The following is an 18,541-nucleotide window of genomic DNA, read 5'->3' as shown; positions in this document are numbered from 1 at the left end:
ATCCACCCCCTGGGAGGAAAGAGTGGTGGAGAGTGAGCAGAACGGAGCATCTTCAATAGTGCAGAGGGAGCAATGAGTGGGGATGCTCAGTAGGTTACCCTGCAGCCTGGAAACCCAACTGGAGAAGCAATCCTGGCTTCAACTGATGAATCTTGGAGAGCCTCTTCAAGGAGATCAGCTGTTTTGATTTTCAATCCCTCTGTAAGGGTTTAGTGGCCTTGGACCACCTTTCTGTGTCAGATTCCAGACCTTGCAAAACAGATGGAGTTTCCTATTGTAAGCAAAGGTTAAAGTTTAATTTTTTTTTAATTTTGGGGAGGGAAGTGTGGACTCCCCCACCACCCACCTGTAGGAGGCAGCAGAGGTGATGGTGGTCTGCAGTCAGCAGGATGAAAGGCATCCCAGGCCTGCAGGAGTTACAGGGAACCTGGAGAGGGGCTGCAGGAGCCTGAAAGTGGTGTGAAAATTTGCACCTGCACATTTGTGTTCATGGACTCCATCAGGGACACCTGATGTAAATAAAAGTATGTTTAAAAGAGAAGAAGTGCTCTGGCCAGCAAAACTATAGGTGTTGGGGTCAGAAGAGGTGACAGATGTGGGCTGTGACCTTTTTGGTACTGTGTCTGTGCTAAAAAAAAAACCTGATAAATATCTGTCACCCATATAAAGTTTTAAAGGTTGGGATTTCTGTATGATTCTCATAAGAACCTCCTAACAATATTATGTCATTATGTCAGAGACTAAAAGTGAAAAACGAAATTTAACTATATTGCCTATAAAAATTGTAGCTTCCATGTTTTACTTATGTAGCAAAGCAGTTTCAGTATTATGAGAGCGGGAATCAGATTGGCTGGGCAAAGTAACATGGGGATCTGTTTTTTTTTTTTTTAATGGGGAAGATTTGGGGTCATCACCAAAAAGAAGGTTGGTCAGAAAAGAGGCAAGTTGGATGTTTGTGTGTGTGAGACTGTAAGAATTGAGAGAAACTGTAAAATTAAGGGAGGAGTGATACTAGTTTTGTGTAAGAAATATTTTTTTAAGCTGAAGTTAATCTAGAAGCTGTAATTTGAGCCAGGACTTGCAAATGTTCTGAGAGAGAGGAAAATTTGAACAGATTTAACATTGGAAGCATCAAAGAAAAGTAGTTGTCTGCGAGTTCCACTGAGTGAACTTGTGTAAATCTTGAAACTTTTCCTGAAGTTTGATTCTTATATTTTAAAGTGATTTAAGTGTTGCTGCACTGTAAGAGATTGAAGGGCTTTTTATAAAAATATTGCTGAATATTTTTGTAAGAAGAAGCACTATGTGAATCCTAGTAATTAATTCTGAAAGGAATTGAGCCAGACTGTAAGCAAATCTCCAGATACTGTTTTTTTTGTCTCTCAGACTGGGCCTAAGCTCTTGGATTTTGATTCATCCCCCTCCTTTTACAAAGCTGCGCGGCTTTGTAAAAGAAGGGGTTAGTCTTTAAATATACTGCAGAAGAAAAAGAGACTTTTTTTAATTTGAATTTTTGAGTTAAATACAGCTTTCTGAGTGCTCTAACCTCTGAGGAAAAAGGGGAGATTTATGGAAAGAAGTGTTGGTTTGAGATATATTCACACTTGCCTTATGTGAAGTTAAAGGGGTTCCTAAGTAACCCCCCTGTTTACTAAGCCACGGAGGGTAAATGTTTTTGAAGTCTATAGTAACTGTAAGAAAGAAGGAACTTACACACACACCCCCCGGATTCTATATAGTGCGACTTAAGTTGTGCACAAATCTGGTTGTGTTTTGGATTTACGTGTGCAACTTAATTAGCTTAACAAGCCAATCAGTGCCGATAATTGAACTTAAACAATTATTGACACTAATTGGCACTAATTAGAATTTATGCACACAACCGTCTAAGCGTATTGTATAAAGTGTTACGTGTATATTCTGAGGAGTGGATCTGAAATGGGGACGTGGGCATGGGAGGGCACGGGCAGGTTGTGGACGTTCCTTGAAATTACGCACAAAGTTATAGAACAGGCCCGTTCTGTACGTAATTTAGGCGTCAGCATTTACACCAGGTTTTCATTGGCATAAATGGCCGCGACTAAGTATAATCGCAGAAAACAGGCGCTGGCATATTTTATAAACTACGCCTAGATTTAGGCGTACACAGTTTATAGAATACGACTGGGCGTATTTTTTTTCAGCAACGATTTTTTAGGCGTCATATATAGAATCTAGCCCATACTGTGAAAATTCAGCTGAATTTATTTATAAGGGAATTGATGCGTCTACCTTGCATTTTGGAACTTGATTGTGTTTTGAACAGTTTCAAGGATTTCATATAGTTAATTTAAAGGTAAATCTTCATAACATCACATTTAAACATTTTTTTTAGTTATACAGTATCCATAAATATCTGTTGACTTTTGTTACCATACCATCTTATCCAGATAGCTATATTTAACAGTGTAACACCTTTTCTCTGTCTGTACTAAATTCACTTGCAGCAATAAACAAATTTCAAATATTCCTCTTCCTTTCTTTGAGAAAGAAGGACAAGGTTCTTCTTTTTTTATGAGGTAGATCTTCCAATTCTAGGGCACCTTACCTGAAGTAGATCTTGGCCATGTGACTCATTAATTTTAGAGCTGGTAAATTGTAGGATAAGGTCAGCTCATGGATGTGGGGATCCCTTACACTGTTTCCTCTGTTTCTGGTACTGAGCAGGATATGCTTGTGGTTAAACGGGTCACAAGTGTAGAGAAGAAAGTTGCGGTATCTCAAGCAAGGGAGGAGACATTTATTCCTTATTCTGGTGTTCTGCATAGGAAAATAGGAACTTGGAGGACTTGGAAAACACTGCGTAAAGAAAGAATTTTCCATGTACCATCAGTTCTCCCAGTGGATATGTTTTAAAAGTTTGTGGCTACAGTGTGAAGATCCCCCTGAGCCCTTCCTTTAAGCATGAGCTTTTTCTCTGCTTCTGGCTAGGGGGAGAGAACCAAGTCTTAGGACAGCTGGACCAGATGACTCAAAATAGCTTGGAACTGACCTTGGTTTTTGAGGAATCTGCCTATGAGCAAATTCTTTCATTTACATTAATAATAACCTGTACCCTGGATCCTGATAGAGACTGATATCTTTCAGGTTAAAGATGTTGCATTTATGGGTTATCAAGTCTGGGTCTTCCCTGATGTTGATAAATCCGCCTAGAAGAAGAGGAAAAAGTTTTTTTGTTGTTGAAACTGAGGATTTTGCAGATCCAGGGATTATTTTTTCTTACATTTTCCTTGTAAATGTTCAGTTAGGTATCAGGGATCTAGTCATATTTTCTTTACCCTTAATGCAAGATTCCCTGGGATTCAAGCTTCGTCCCCCTATTGCTGCTGCACCTGGGGCTGTTTTTAGTTGCTTGGGAGTCTAGTTACTCAGGGGCCCTTTTACTAAGTTATGTAAGCGTCTACGCACGCCCAATGCACGCCAAAATAGAGTTACCGCCTGACTACCATGTGGCTGTTGCGGTAATTTCATTTTTGGTTCATGTCTGAAAAATACTTTTTATTTTCGGGCACATGTAACGGATGCGCGCAGAGTGGCATTTGGCGTGCATTGGTCATTACTGCCTGGTTACAGCGTGAGTCTTTCCTGCCAGGTCAATGGCTGATGGTAAGGTTACATAAGTACATAAGTACATAAGTAGTGCCATACTGGGAAAGACCAAAGGTCCATCTAGCCCAGCATCCTGTCACCGACAGTGGCCAATCCAGGTCAAGGGCACCTGGCACGCTCCCCAAACGTAAAAACATTCCAGACAAGTTATACCTAAAAATGAGGAATTTTTCCAGTCCATTTAATAGCGGTCTATGGACTTGTCCTTTAGGAATCTATCTAACCCCTTTTTAAACTCCGTCAAGCTAACCGCCCGTACCACGTTCTCCGGCAATGAATTCCAGAGTCTAATTACACGTTGGGTGAAGAAAAATTTTCTCCGATTCGTTTTAAATTTACCACACTGTAGCTTCAACTCATGCCCTCTAGTCCTAGTATTTTTGGATAGCGTGAACAGTCGCTTCACATCCACCCGATCCATTCCACTCATTATTTTATACACTTCTATCATATCTCCCCTCAGCCGTCTCTTCTCCAAGCTGAAAAGCCCTAGCCTTCTCAGCCTCTCTTCATAGGAAAGTCGTCCCATCCCCACTATCATTTTCGTCGCCCTTCGCTGTACCTTTTCCAATTCTACTATATCTTTTTTGAGATACGGAGACCAGTACTGAACACAATACTCCAGGTGCGGTCGCACCATGGAGCGATACAACGGCATTATAACATCCGCACACCTGGACTCCATACCCTTCCTAATAACACCCAACATTCTATTCGCTTTCCTAGCCGCAGCAGTACACTGAGCAGAAGGTTTCAGCGTATCATCGACGACGACACCCAGATCCCTTTCTTGATCCGTAACTCCTAACGCGGAACCTTGCAAGACGTAGCTATAATTCGGGTTCCTCTTACCCACATGCATCACTTTGCACTTGTCAACATTGAACTTCATCTGCCACTTGCACGCCCATTCTCCCAGTCTCGCAAGGTCCTCCTGTAATCGTTCACATTCCTCCTGCGACTTGACGACCCTGAATAATTTTGTGTCATCGGCGAATTTAATTACCTCACTAGTTATTCCCATCTCTAGGTCATTTATAAATACATTAAAAAGCAACGGACCCAGCACAGACCCCTGCGGGACCCCACTAACTACCCTCCTCCACTGAGAATACTGGCCACGCAATCCTACTTGGGTTTCAGACCCAAAATGGACACGCTGCAATTTTTGGCAAAAATTTTAAAAAGCCCTCTTTTGCAGGCGCTAAAAAATGGATCGGCGCATGCCCAAAACCCGCGCCTATACTACTGCAAGCCATTTTTCAGCGGGCCTTTGTAAAAGGACCCCTCAAGATTTTATTGAACTATCGCCCTTTCACTTAATGCCCTTTGATTTGTGAACTGGATCCTCCTTACATCTTGTGGACTAGGACTGGTGATCAGGAGAAACATTTTGTACTTTTTCTTATTTTGGGCTTTGTAATGTTCTCTGACTTCCTTTTTTGCTGATTATTTATTTTTTGCTTGTGATTTGTAATTGTAAACTTTTGAAATATAACATAAAATTAAAAAACATAGAGAGTCAGTGGAGGAGTAGCCAAGTGGTTAGTGCAGTGGACTTTGATCCTGAGGAACTGAGCTCAATTCCCACTGCAGCTCCTTGTGACCCTGGGCAAGTCACTTAACCCTCCATTGCCCCTGATACAAAATAAGTACCTGAATATATGTAAACTGCTTTGAATGTAGTTGCAAAAACCTCAGAAAGGCAGTATATCAAGTCACATTTCCCTTTACATAGTGTCATTTTGCAGTTTAAAATTGGATTTAAACAATTTCCAGGAGATGTGCTATAGTGTATACTGCTTTTCCTTTAGGGGACATCTGTTCTGATGTCTGTGTGTGCTCCTTACATCTCTTCTGGGTGTTGCTTCTTGTGGTGTTCAGCTGACATGTTCACTCCCTCAGTATCTCCTACTTTCAGATGCAGTTTTATTTTATCTTCGCAGGAGGCTATGTACAGCATGTGTAAGACGTACTTTCACCTCTTTCTGTTACTTGAAGCAGATTCAGTATGTTTTTACTGGTCACGTACAAAGCAGGTTCATCTAAAGCAGCAGCATTTGAGGCAGGGGCAGCACAGTGGGACAGCAGCATCTCCTCTCCCCTTCTTTATCTCTCCACCCCTGCTCGCGGACCCAGCATCCCTATACTCGTGCTTTCCCAGCACTCAAAGTTGGTTTGACATCCAGCAGAGGATACGTCTATTGACCCTGAAGAAGGCATTTCCGCCGTAACACGGACCGTGTAGGGTCCCAATAAACTATTTGGAGCTCTTACTCTTGTGTTTTGGCTGGTCACTTGGACTTGGTTTTTTTCCACCCTTTGTTTGGTTTGCTTGCGTTACTGTGGAAGGAGTGGACCCCCTTTTTCTTCGTTGTTCCCATCAAAGCAATTTACATACAATAAAATCTCAAACATACATTGGGATACAACATATATAGGAGAAATAAAATATAAATAGGAAAGAGCACAGACAGTTATACAAGAGAAGCAATCCCACTGCATCTTACAGGATCATAAGGTCAGCTAATAAAATCTGATTGAAACAGGTTCGTTTTAAGTAAAACCTTAAATGAGGAGCGGGAGGGCTGTCTATGTAAAAGTATGGGCAGGTTGTTCCAAAGTGTAGGTTCCACTACATTAAGCATCATGTTCTAGAATGTGGAAGATGGAATTATGTGAAGTGAAGAGACAGTCAGTAATGAAATTGCAAACAGATTCAGCACTGGCGCGGGACCTCGTACTCAAGCACTGCCATGTCCTGACGGGAACTCCTATGTCAGATAGGGGGTGGGGAGGGGGGCAGCAGCACTGAAGTGTGGGCCTGAGTTTAAAGATCCCTTGCCAGCACTGAGTCTGTTTGCAACTTCAACCAAGGGGCAGGAAAGAGCGGGGGAGATGCGGGACATGGAATGGGGATAGAAAAGGAGAAAGGAGATGCTGAGTAGGGGGACAGGGAGTGGAAAGAGGAATGATGGTCACCTGAGGGGGGGAAGATAGGGAAGGGAAAAATGAGAGTTGGACTATGGGATTAGAGAAGGGAAGATGCTAGACTATGGGAAGGTGGGGAAGGGATGAAGTTGGACTACAGGGTTGTAGGGCCTTGAGCTGGGGGGGGGGGGAGGAGTTCACGGCTGAAGATTCCCTTAGTGATTCTGAGACCCTTGGCCTGGCTGTGCTCGCATCCTATTTCATGGAGGCCTAATCATGCAGGGCTGGATAGAAGCTTGTTTGGCCCATACATTTCATCCCATCAGGGTCAGTGCTAAACATGCTACATCCAGGGCAGAAATTTAGGAGGGGCTGCAAAGCTCATCATCAGTATCTTTAACAGCTTCAGATAGGCTTGGGGGCCTCCTGTAGTATGGAGACCCAGGGCAATTGCCCTGTTTTGCACCCCCCTAACACCAGCCCTGAATCCCATTTACCCCCAGATTCTAAATATGGCGACTAAATTTGCGCAGGTAAATCAGCACGTATTGCCGATTTGTATGTGCAACTTAATTGATTAAAGAGCCACTCAGTTCCAATAATTGGCTGCTAACAACTAATTACTAGCATTAATTGGCCTTAATTGGGATTTATGTACAGATTGTATTCTATAACAATCCATGCATAAATCCTAGGATGCATATTTTTGGGGGTGCATGTTTATGGATATATTGTGGGTGTTCCTATGAATTACACACATTCTTATAGAATACTCCTGATCCACGCTTAATTTAGGTACTGGCATTAATGCAGGTGACTTAAGTTTAGGCATGGATTAGACATTTAGGTGATATTCTATAAAGTGTGGATGCCCTTTATAGAATACTGCTCGATGCATAATTTTTTTAATTTACTGAATTTAGTCCTTAGCGTGTTTGTAGATGCTGGAAAGAAAGCTGCAGTGCACATGACACAGGCACCCTGCACCACCCACTCCCTCCCTCTCCCATTTCCTAACTCCCACCATCAACCTTCCCCTTTCTTTACATCACGTTTCTTATATACCATATATACCTTTAACAGTCCATGCAGGTTACAATTAAGAAACTAGGCATACAATCTTAGAACATGTTGAATCGCAGTTAACAAGTAGGTGTTATAAATTTACGGAATAAAAAAGTTAAACAGCTTTCTAAAAAAGAAAAAAAAAACAATAATTTATCAATCTCAGTTGGTAAAGAGTTCCAAAACTTCGCTGCCTGATACGGGAAAGATAACATAAATATCATTTTGTACCTCACTCCTTTCAGATTAGAGAAATGCAGAATCAATGGATTACAAAGAGACCGGTTTCCATCTCTGTGACAAACGTACCAAATACAAATACTGGGGTGCCCATCCAGAGAAGTTTAAATTAAAGAAACAGCCTTTATTAACACAATATTGCAACAGTGGAGTAAACGGGTCACATCTAACAAATAAAACCGTTTGAATTGTAACCAAAATTGTACCCAAGCAGTAGCCACTGCCAAGGAGACACCACCTTCTTTCTTCATTGTTATTAATATTATTTATCTTCTGCCTTTCATTCACCAGTGACATAGTGCCAGAAAACAGCACTGAGCTATTCCTATCAATTCCTTTCAAACACATCCCCAGCTACCTGATTTGTGTTCTGAGCGTTGGGAGGCCATTTTTGTACTAAATTAATCTCCTCCGCTATCATAGGTGACCCTATCTAATGGCACCTGAGTGCCCCCCGCTTACCTGTTAACCATTTTGTCTGGTAAGCTCAAGACTACCTCTATTTCAGGAAGCAGGTGACAGCCTGGCTCTTCTTCCAATCCTTTAATATATAGGGTGACTGACTATACACTCATTCTGCACCTAGACTAGCTTGCTACTCACACTGTAACTTATATTAGTTCCTTATATCTTGATGAACTGTACAAAGAACTTGCCTTGAGTTTAGCCACCCATCTATTTATCCCAACTGACTTTGTACCACCCATCTTGTCCCCACCTATATATTTGCACTTGGCCCCTCAGCTATTTGGTAAACTGTACTGTAGAAAAGCATTAGTATCATAGCAATGTTATTTGAATGTTCTAATGCATGCTTATTAGATATTTCATTAGTATTATGCTGACATTGTATTATATCTGTTATTTGAACGTAGTGCTGTTAAATGTGTATATTTTTGGTACTGTTTCATGGTAGTCCTATTATCAGTTTCAATTTGCTGTTTTCAAGTTTACTTCATTTTTTTTATATTTATGTTTATACTTGGTCATTTTACTATTGTTATGCTGTTAACAGAATTGTCAGTTGTATGTTAAACTGTTTCTGCTGTCCACTGCCTTAGGTGAATTTATTCATAAAGGCAGTTAATAAATCCCAATAAATAAGTAAAAATAAGAAGGTCTGCTATAACTGTGATAAAATTCCTCCAGCCCCCTTGCATCAGCTGTATGAAATTCCTTGCCCTTTCTTAAGATCTGTGGGTGTGGGGTGGGTTCTTCACCACTCTGTTTCCCTTCGCCACATCTTTGCTGCTTCCCTGTGAGAACAAATGTCCTCATCCCCTAAGTCTTAACTTTCTTGTCTCCTCTTTTCACTCTTTACCCTTATTTAGGAGAGATGTTATGTTTATGGGTTGCCATATTTGGATGCAAGTTAATGCACCTTAATGTGCATTAATTTGAGTTAAGTGCATAGAGAATTAATAGGCCACATTGAGAATAGTGGGGTTCATGTTATTTAATGTCATTGTCAATGTCAACACACACATATAATACTACCCTCCCCAGATGGGTCCGGTGCAGTTTACATCATCAAGAAAAAAGTAATCTAAAATACAGTACAGAGAAACTTAAAATCAATTGCATCTTACCATAGTCAGATTAAAGTTAAGAAATCAAATAAGTCTTAATTTTCTTATGAAAAGAGAGATAATAAGCATCTGTCCTAATATTAGTAGGGACTGCATTCCAAAAAGGAATCATAAAATTAGAAAAAATTGTTTTAGCTATCCTAAAAAAATCAAACTCCCTTCAGAGTTATTGGATGCAATTTCAGCAGGCTATGTAAAATCTCCAAAAATCTACCTGAAGAGATGCAAATGAAATCAGTTATTAAAGAAGAGGAAAAGCCATAAATTGCCTGGGAAAACAAAGAGGACCTTTTACTAAGGCGCGCTCACGTTTTTGGTGCACGCTAAAATTGTGGGTGCGCTAAACATTAGAGACGCCAATGCATTCCTATGAGCGTCTCTAATGTTTAGCGCGCCCACAATTTTAGTGCACATCAAAAACGTGAGCGCGCCTTAGTAAAAGACGCCCAAAGAGCGTTGAATTGGAAGCCAGTGCAGCTGAATTCGATAAGATGAAATAATGTCAAACTTCCTTGAAAATCAGCCTGATACTACTACTACTACTACTATTTAGCATTTCTATAGCGCTACAAGGCATACGCAGCGCTGCACAAACACTGATAGCAGTGTGATAGCTTAAATCACATTAATACTACTGCATTATCATATCCCTCTCATCCCTTTTGCTGCTGCTGCTGCCGCCCTCCCCACCCTACAGGTTTATCTCAATCTATCCATCAGTGTTTTTCTCTGTCTCTCTCCCTATCATCCACATTTTGCCCCATCCCTCTTCTCTCCATTTACAAACCCCTTAAATTTATCTGGATTTCTATCTCTATCTCCTCCCCTTATGTTCCTTTATATCTCCTCCTCTTGTCTTTCCTGCCCACTTAAACTGTTGAGCATCTGCCCCACTGTTCCTTGTTTAAAGTAATTCTTGGAAAAACGCTGCAAGTGTTTTATCCCGAGAGTGATATATTTTTGGTATTTTGGATTATGTAGACTCTGAACTATGAAAGCAGAGCATATACTCTAGGTAGTCCTTTCATGGACCAGAAATGCAGTAAATAACTCTAAGATTCTAACTGAAAGGAAGTCTGCACAACGATATTGCTGGGTGTATGCTGACTTAGAGGTTTTTTGGGTGTGGGTTCGTTTTGAGTTCATGATCTGGATTGTGACACTCCAGTGCAGATCTGTGCTTGCATAAAGATCTAAGTAACACCCTGTCTTGCAAAATGGGATGGAGTAGATATTTGTGGGTACTGTGGACTGGGCTGATGATCAGAACGTCTGGATTAAAAAAAAAAATGTTGTGCTTTTTTTTTTAGTGAAGTAATTTCTGTTTATTCCTTTCATTCAGCAGACCATGACATGAAGTGGCAATGCATTTATGTTAGGTGTAAAGCTGGACCGAATATTTGTATTCGATGTGATTTGGCCCTGAAGTGCTCCAAATACATTATTCATATTCGGCCGAGTAGTGATTTAAATCTGAATATTGATAATTCCAGGGCTCAACTGTGCTAAATCCTACTGAAATAAACACTTGATCTCTGATTTCACATTGCTTCTTTTAATTATTTGTCATGTTTTATTTATTTTATTTATTATTACATTTGTATCCCACATTATCCCACCTTTTTGCAGGCTCAATGTGGCTTACAATTCATCGTGGATACTGGAAATAGAAAAGAATGTACATTTGGTGTTACAGCAAGTATTAGGTACATGATGGTGAAATACATAGTTCTGGAAATAGAAAAGAGTATACATTTGTTTTAGCAGAAGTTTTGGGTACATGATGGTGAGATACATGATAGTGTTAAAGCCATAGACATTAGGTACATGATAGTGTGAAAGCAAAAGACATTAGAGAACATTCCTGGATATCTTAAAGAATGTAGAGTTACGCGTGTTGTTCTTTATGATATATTTTGTCGAAGAGATAGGTTTTCAGGAGTTTGCGGAAATTGGTCATTTCATAGGCCGTTTTCAGGTTATATGGCAGTGTGTTCCAGAGCTGTGTGCTTGTATAGGAAAAGGTTGATGCATGCATTGATTTGTATTTCAAGCCTTTACATTTGGGAGGATGAAGGTTGAGGAATGTGCGGGAGGATTTGTTTGCATTTCTGGGTGGTAGTTCTATTAGGTCTGACATGTAGGCTGGGGCGTCACCATGGATGATTTTATGGACCAAGGTACAGAGTTTGAACGTGATGCGTTCTTTGAGTGGGAGCCAGTGTAGTTTTTCGCGAAGGAGTGTTGTGCTTTCGTAGTTTGGTTTGCCGAATATAAGTCTGGCTGCCATGTTCTGGGCTGTCTGGAGTTTTTTGAGTATTTGCTCTTTGCAGCCAGCGTAGAGTGAGTTACAATAGTCCAGATGACTAAGTACCAGTGATTGTACCAGGTAGCGGAAGACATTCCTTGGGAAAAATGGTCTGACTCTTTTTAGTTTCCACATTGAGTGGAACATCTTTTTAGTTATGTTTTTTGCATGATTCTCAAGTGTTAGGTGTCGATCAATGGTGACTCCAAGGATTTTTAGGGTGTCTGAGACTGGTAGACTTAGATTAGGTGTGTTGATGGTGGTAAATTCCTTCTTGTTGTATTGCGAGGTGAGAACTAGGCATTGGGTTTTTTCAGCATTTAGTTTCAGTCGAAATGCATCTGCCCAGGAGTTCATTATGTGTAGGCTTTGGTTGATTTCGTCGGAAATTTCTCTTAGATCGTGTTTGAATGGGATAAAGATTGTTACATCATCAGCATATATATATGGGTTTAGATTCTGATTCGATAGTAGCTTAGCCAAGGGTGTCATCATTAGGTTGAATATGGTCGGTAAGAGGGGGGATCCTTGTGGAACTCCGCATTCAGGTGTCCATGTGGCTGATGTAGTCGAGTTTGATGTCACTTGATATGAGCGGGTGGTTAGGAAACCCTTGAACCATCTAAGAACGTTACCTCTGATTCCGAAGTATTCGAGGATGTGTAATAAAATTCCATGGTCAACCATGTCAAATGCACTTGACATGTCAAATTGTAACTGTAGTATGTTGTTGCCGTTTGCTATCAGTTGTTTGGGTTTGGTCATAAGCGTGATTAATACGGTTTCCGTACTGTGATTAGAGCGAAATCCTGACTGGGAATCGTGCAGTACCGAGAACTTGTTTAGATACTCTGAGTTGTTTGGTCACCATGCCTTCTGTTATTTTGTTGAATAAGGGAATGGATGCTACCGGTCTATAGTTCGTTAGTTCATTAGTATTTTTCTTTGTATCCTTGGGTATGGGGGTGAGTAGAATGTTTCCTTTCTCCTTTGGGAAGAGTCCATTTTGTAGCATGAAATTCACATTGTTAGTTAGGTCCATTATAAATTGTTGGGGGGCCGACTTCATGAGGTTGTTTGGGCATATATCTAATTTACAGCGAGATTTGGCAAATCTTTTAAGTGTCTGTGAGATAAGATCTTCTGGTAGTATAGTGAATTCAGTCCAGATCCTGTCTGCTGGGTGGATTCCGGGTTCTGGGTCTAGACATTCTAGGAGTGTAGTATATTCGATTGGGCTGGCTGGTATTTTGAGTCGTAGTTTGAAGTATTTCGCCAGGTCGTCGGCTCCTGGAGTGTCTTTGTTGTTGTTGGTGACTGGGGGTCTAATAGTTTATTCACAAGTTGGAAGAGGTTGTATGTGTCTTTGTAATTTGGCCCGACTTCAGTTTTGTAGTATTTTTTTTGGTTTGTCTTATGGCATATTTGTATTTCCTTCGGAGTAGTTTCCAAGCGTTAAGGGTGGGATCATCTTTTTTTTTTTGTTCTAGTTTCCTAACTTGTGTTTTGAGTTTTTTCAGTTCTTCATTGAACCATGGTATTGAGTTTTTCCTGTGCAAGGTTCTGGTTTGAATTGGGGCAATGTTGTCTAGTATCAGTTTGCATCTATTATCCCAATTAGAGAGGAATTGGATTGTGTCTGTCTTTGTTGTCCATCCGTCAATGTAGATCTGTTGCCAAAATTCAGCTGGGTCTATTTTCCCTCTTGTGGTGTAGGTTTTTCGTATTTGTTTGTTAGGTAGGTCTTTCCTTCTCCATTGGAGGGTGATGTTTGCTATGTAATGGTCTGACCACAGTACAGGTGACCAATTAGTATTAGTTAATATAAAGTTAGCGTTGTGGTCGAATTTGTGTGTTATGATGTCTAATGTGTGTCCTTTTTCGTGTGTCGGTTGTGTATTTGGTTCTTGTAGGTCCCAGAGCTGTAGGAATTCTTTGCAGTCTTGGGTACTTGTTGTGGTGAGATGTTCCAGGTGTAAGTTGATATCTCCTATTATGATAAGGTTAGAGGAAGAGATACAGGTGTTCGAGATAAAGTCCATGAGGTGTGTTTGGCTAGCTCGCCAGTTTCCTGGAGGTCTGTAGAGTATACAGTAACTGCGTTAAGGTGTTCCTGTAAGTTTGGGTGACTTATTCTTATGGAAGCGATTTCAAGTTGTGGTAGTATGGATTCAGCTATGTTTGTGATGTTGAATTCAGATTTGTATATTATGGCTATTCCTCCTCCTCTTTTTCCATTTCTTGTCCAGTGTGTAATTCTGTATCCTGGTGGACATAGTTCTAAGATTATAGGGTCTTGAAGGTTATGGACCCAGGTTTCGGTGATAAATAGGAGGTCGAGATTGTCTGCAGTAATCCAGTCTGTTATGGTTTCTGTTTTGGTTACTACTGATCTAGCATTTACGTATCCTATTTGGATTGAATGGTAGGGTTCAATTCGGGGCGTTGATGTCTTAATTTGTATTAGTTGTCTGCTTTCCTGATATCTAGTTTTGCTATGTCCTTTCTTCTCTTTCTGGTGGTTATTTCCATATATATTTGTTTTTCCTTTTAGTTGTTTGTTGTTCTTTTCTTCTGGTGGGTTATACGTAAGTTGTATATGGGGTGCGTATGTTGTGGGCAGATTGGTGTGTGTATTTGGGATAGTCCGTGCGTGATATATTAGGGGGAGGAAGTAAATTATCATAATCAGTGTGTTGGTGTTCATTTTGGCTGTTATTCAATTTATGAAGCAGGTAATAGTTCGTATCTCTTTATGGTGTTATTAAATGTTTGGTAGGTCGTTTATAGAACATTTAAAAGGTAGGCTTTCAAGAATGTTTGGAAGTAGGCAGATAAAGAGGTTTTGGCATGTGTTTCACGGTAGTGAAACAGTTAATACATTTATAATGGCATACATATTTAAATGGAGTTAAACATTTGTAATGCAATGCACTCAGAAACAATTGTGAGCAGGCACTAAATGCAATGCGCTCAGAAACAATTATAAGCGGGCACTAAAAGCAATGCACTTAGGATCAATTATAAGCAGGCATCAAAAGCATTACATTCGAAAAACCTTGAGATGTATTTAAGAGTAGTAGTGCAATTGAGACATATAGGTTGGTCAGATTCTAGAGTTACGTATTGCAGTGATTTTAGTAAACATGGTAGCCATGTAGTTAGAGTGTCTATGCATGCAATTTCTCATAGGAGTTCTTGCTACAATGTTGGAGCTGACAAACAAGCAAAGAGTTAACCTGTGCATGCATGCAAGAGGGGGGTTCTCTGCGTTCCCGGATGGCTTGGGGAACCAGCAATCGGGTGATCCGGTGCCTGTTTGGATGCGCGGCTCCTCGCTTCGTCTCCTCGGGCTACACGGTCGGCGTCTCTCTTCTATCGTCCTCCGGGCGCAGCGATGCCTTGGAAGCCTCTCCGGTGTGCTGAGCTTGAGTTGTGGTTGTGGGACCACGACCTCGTGGCGATCTCTACTGGAGGCCATCAGTCAGGGCTGTCGGTCTCGTCACGGCTGGTCTTCCACTCAGTCGGGTCAAGCCACACTTCTTCCTCTCGGACGGGTCGGGCCACGGGTACGCCGCTCAGACAGCCGCAATCAACTTCAGGGTCGTTCAGTCGGCCGACTTAGTGCAGCCTTGGTGCGGCTGGATTTCTGTCCGGTTACTGGATTTTCCTCCGGTTTCGGACTGGTCGGGCCTCAAGATGGGCGAGCGGCTGGGTTTGGCCCCTGCTTCACGGCCGTGCTTTGGTCAATCGCCGCAGCTCAGGGCCTCGGATTTAGTTGGATGTTCGGCTGGAGTGCCGATCCACAAAGTCGGCCAGTTGAGGCTCTCGGCTCGTACCTTGCGATCTTCTTTCGTTGCTCCCGAGTAGGCGATCTTGTTTAGTGGAGGTATTCCACCTCCTCGTGTGCAATGGGTTACTCGGATCGCGATCTCCGATAGATCCCAGCGATCTTCAGCAGAGCTCCCGTCTTGGCGTCCGATCAGGTTGCCATCTTTGAACCGGCTGCCAACGCCAACAGTGCTTCATTAATCGACGCTTAAAGTTCAATGCATTGTTAAAGTTCAATGCATTATTTATATTCGGATGAATAATATTTTTCATTATTTGCATTTGATTGAATAGTAACTTATGCTTTCGTACAGCTCTAGCTATATGTGAACTTGCCTTAACATTTACTGTGTATACATGATAGCATGTTAATGTGGGTTTTATTTATGATTTGTCTTCTGTTCTGTGCTGGACACAGACTCCATTGAGGTATGAACTCTTTTTGGTGGCAGGACTTACTATCCTCTAAGAAATGGGGGGGGGGGGGGGGGGGAAGCAATGTCCTGGACCAGGGGTGTAGCCACCAGTGGCCCTGGGTGGGCCCAGGCCCACCCACTTTTGCCCAAGGCCCACCCAGGAATGGTGCACTCGATGTCCCCAACCAATACTGCATCCCTAGCTGGCTCACTCCCTTCCCTCCGCTCCCACTCCCGTCCGGCGAGTCCTTCAATTCTGTTTTTTTTTTGTCCTTCTGCCGCAGTGCTTCCAAGTTCCAACTTAAGATTATTAGTGTGCACTACCTGACAGCGATTCACACACACACAGGCCGGCTTCAGCGTTCGCTCTTCCGCATCCCGCCCTCTCCGATGCAACTTCCTGTTAGGGCAGGAAGCACGTGGCAGAGGGAAGCCCATGTCTGTGAATCGCTGGTAGTGCAGCATGCCAGTACTAAGTTAGAAGCACCGCGGCAGAAGCAGGGAGGAAAAAAAACTGAAGTGCCGGACTTACGGGATGAGGTGGGAGCCCACAACACAAGACCACAAGCAGAAATAAAAATGGGAGAGTACGTCTTCACTACCCTGCAGATGAAGATTGTCTGGTTCCGTACAGCAGTGGTGGATAGGAAGATGTGCATGCATGTGTGGTGTGCTGTTCCAAACACTTCTAGAACGATGCTGGGAAGTTGCTCTGCATTGGGTTCTATTGGATGACAATACCCACATGTGATAATATGATGTCCTGCATGTCCTTGGAGAAACACTTTTTCATGGAAAGGGTGGTGGATACCTGGAATGCCCTCCCAATGGAGGTGGTAGGGATAAAAACTGTGACAAAATTTAAAATGGCATAGAATAAATACAGAGTATTCTTATATAGCAAAAGAATACAAAGAAGGCAAAAGGTAAATGATTTTCATATTTCAAAAATGTCAGAGGGGTAACCAGCATAGAGCAGCAGGTTACTCCTCTAGCCACTTTACTGGGTATCTGTCATATTTCCTATGTTATTATTATATTTGATGCTATATAGTCTCACACAGGAGCAGCAGCGTAGCCATGGGGGGATCTGCAAGCTCCACCATGCCAGCCGAAGATGTCTCGGCGGAAAGACTCCTTACACCCTGTGTAGTCAGCTGCAGTGTGTTTCCAAGCCACTACCACCCCACCCCTAGTGCATGCTCAGTTTGCGCGCATGTGCGGAGGCTGGCCATGTCAGCGATTCTGGGACACTGCTGGCAGTGGCACAGGGTCTAAGTGCTCTTTTCTTTTTGTTTTTTTTTTTGCGGCAGCTGCTGCAGTGGGAGGGTGGGGGGTGAAGAAGAGATGAATCTTCAGGCCCACCCTCCTTGGGCTCAGGCCCACCTCAGATCAGCCCTCTGGTTACGCCACTGTCCTGGACTCTTTCCATTCTAATCAGTTCAAAACCACTGCCAGTTCTGTTGAAAAACCAATAACAAGATCTCCCCTTGACTCCTCCCCAGTTGCACCAGTAAGACCCCCCCTCCCCAGAGCCACATCTGCAAGTTAAAGTATGAAACAGTCTGAGTGCTGCCACTTCAGCTTCAACAGCAAGCCAATAAAAGGTAAGAAGGTCTCTTCCAAAAGGGGAGATCTAGATGTCTAGGTGTCAGACCTGTGAGTTCTTGTACCAAATAGAGTGCTGCTGAGTCTGGTACTCAGACCAGGTTCTGTTTGGCAGCCGGACAACCCCGGGTTTCACCTGCGCTGACCGCCGTTCCCCAGAGGTTGAGCCCCTAGGTGCAGGTGGCCTGCAGGGCTTACGAGATGGAGCAGGAAGCGGGGTGATGAACGTGATGGCCAGACAGGCAGCAGGCAAGAGAGTGATCCAGGTACAGGAAGAGTCAGTAGGCAGGCAACAGCTCAAGAGGGTAATCCAGGTACAGGCAGAGTCAGTAGGCAGGCAGCAGACATGAGAGTAATCCAGGTACAGGCAGAGTCAGTAGGCAGGCAGCAGACACGAGAGTAATCCAGGTACAGGCAGAATCAGTAGGCAGACAGCAGACATGAGAGTAATCCAGGTACAGGCTAAGTCAGCAACGAAGAACAAAGTAGAGAAGAAGCAAACTACTGAGCAAGTACACCTACCAAAGTAGAAGTCGAAGCAAGGAGTCTAGGGGGAGCTCAGCTGATAAAGTGCCAGTGTCTGACATCAGCAGGGAGAAGGGACACAGCCATAGGACAAGAGCAGGAGAAGGAGGAACTGGAAGACCAATAGGAGAGAAGCAAAGAAAGAGCAGACCCAGGTGGGTGGAAGCAAAGCAATCAAGGAGCCTGGAAGCCAGGCAGAGAGAGAGCAGAAACAGGTGCATGAATGCAAAGCAATCAAGGAGCGTGCAGCCAGAGAAGAACTACACACACATGGCTCAGGGCTATGCCAGTCAAGTGTGCATGTCGACGGGACCCTGCGCAGCCTGAGGACACCGCTTGCATTGAGGTAGGGGACATGACACTAGGGGAGGTCAAAAGAT

This window comes from Microcaecilia unicolor, chromosome 1 (genome assembly GCF_901765095.1).
Source record: "Microcaecilia unicolor chromosome 1, aMicUni1.1, whole genome shotgun sequence".
In the NCBI taxonomy this organism is placed as follows: Eukaryota; Metazoa; Chordata; class Amphibia; order Gymnophiona; family Siphonopidae; genus Microcaecilia; species Microcaecilia unicolor.
The sequence above is the reverse complement of the archived record's forward strand: the minus strand, read 5'-3'. Positions refer to the sequence as shown.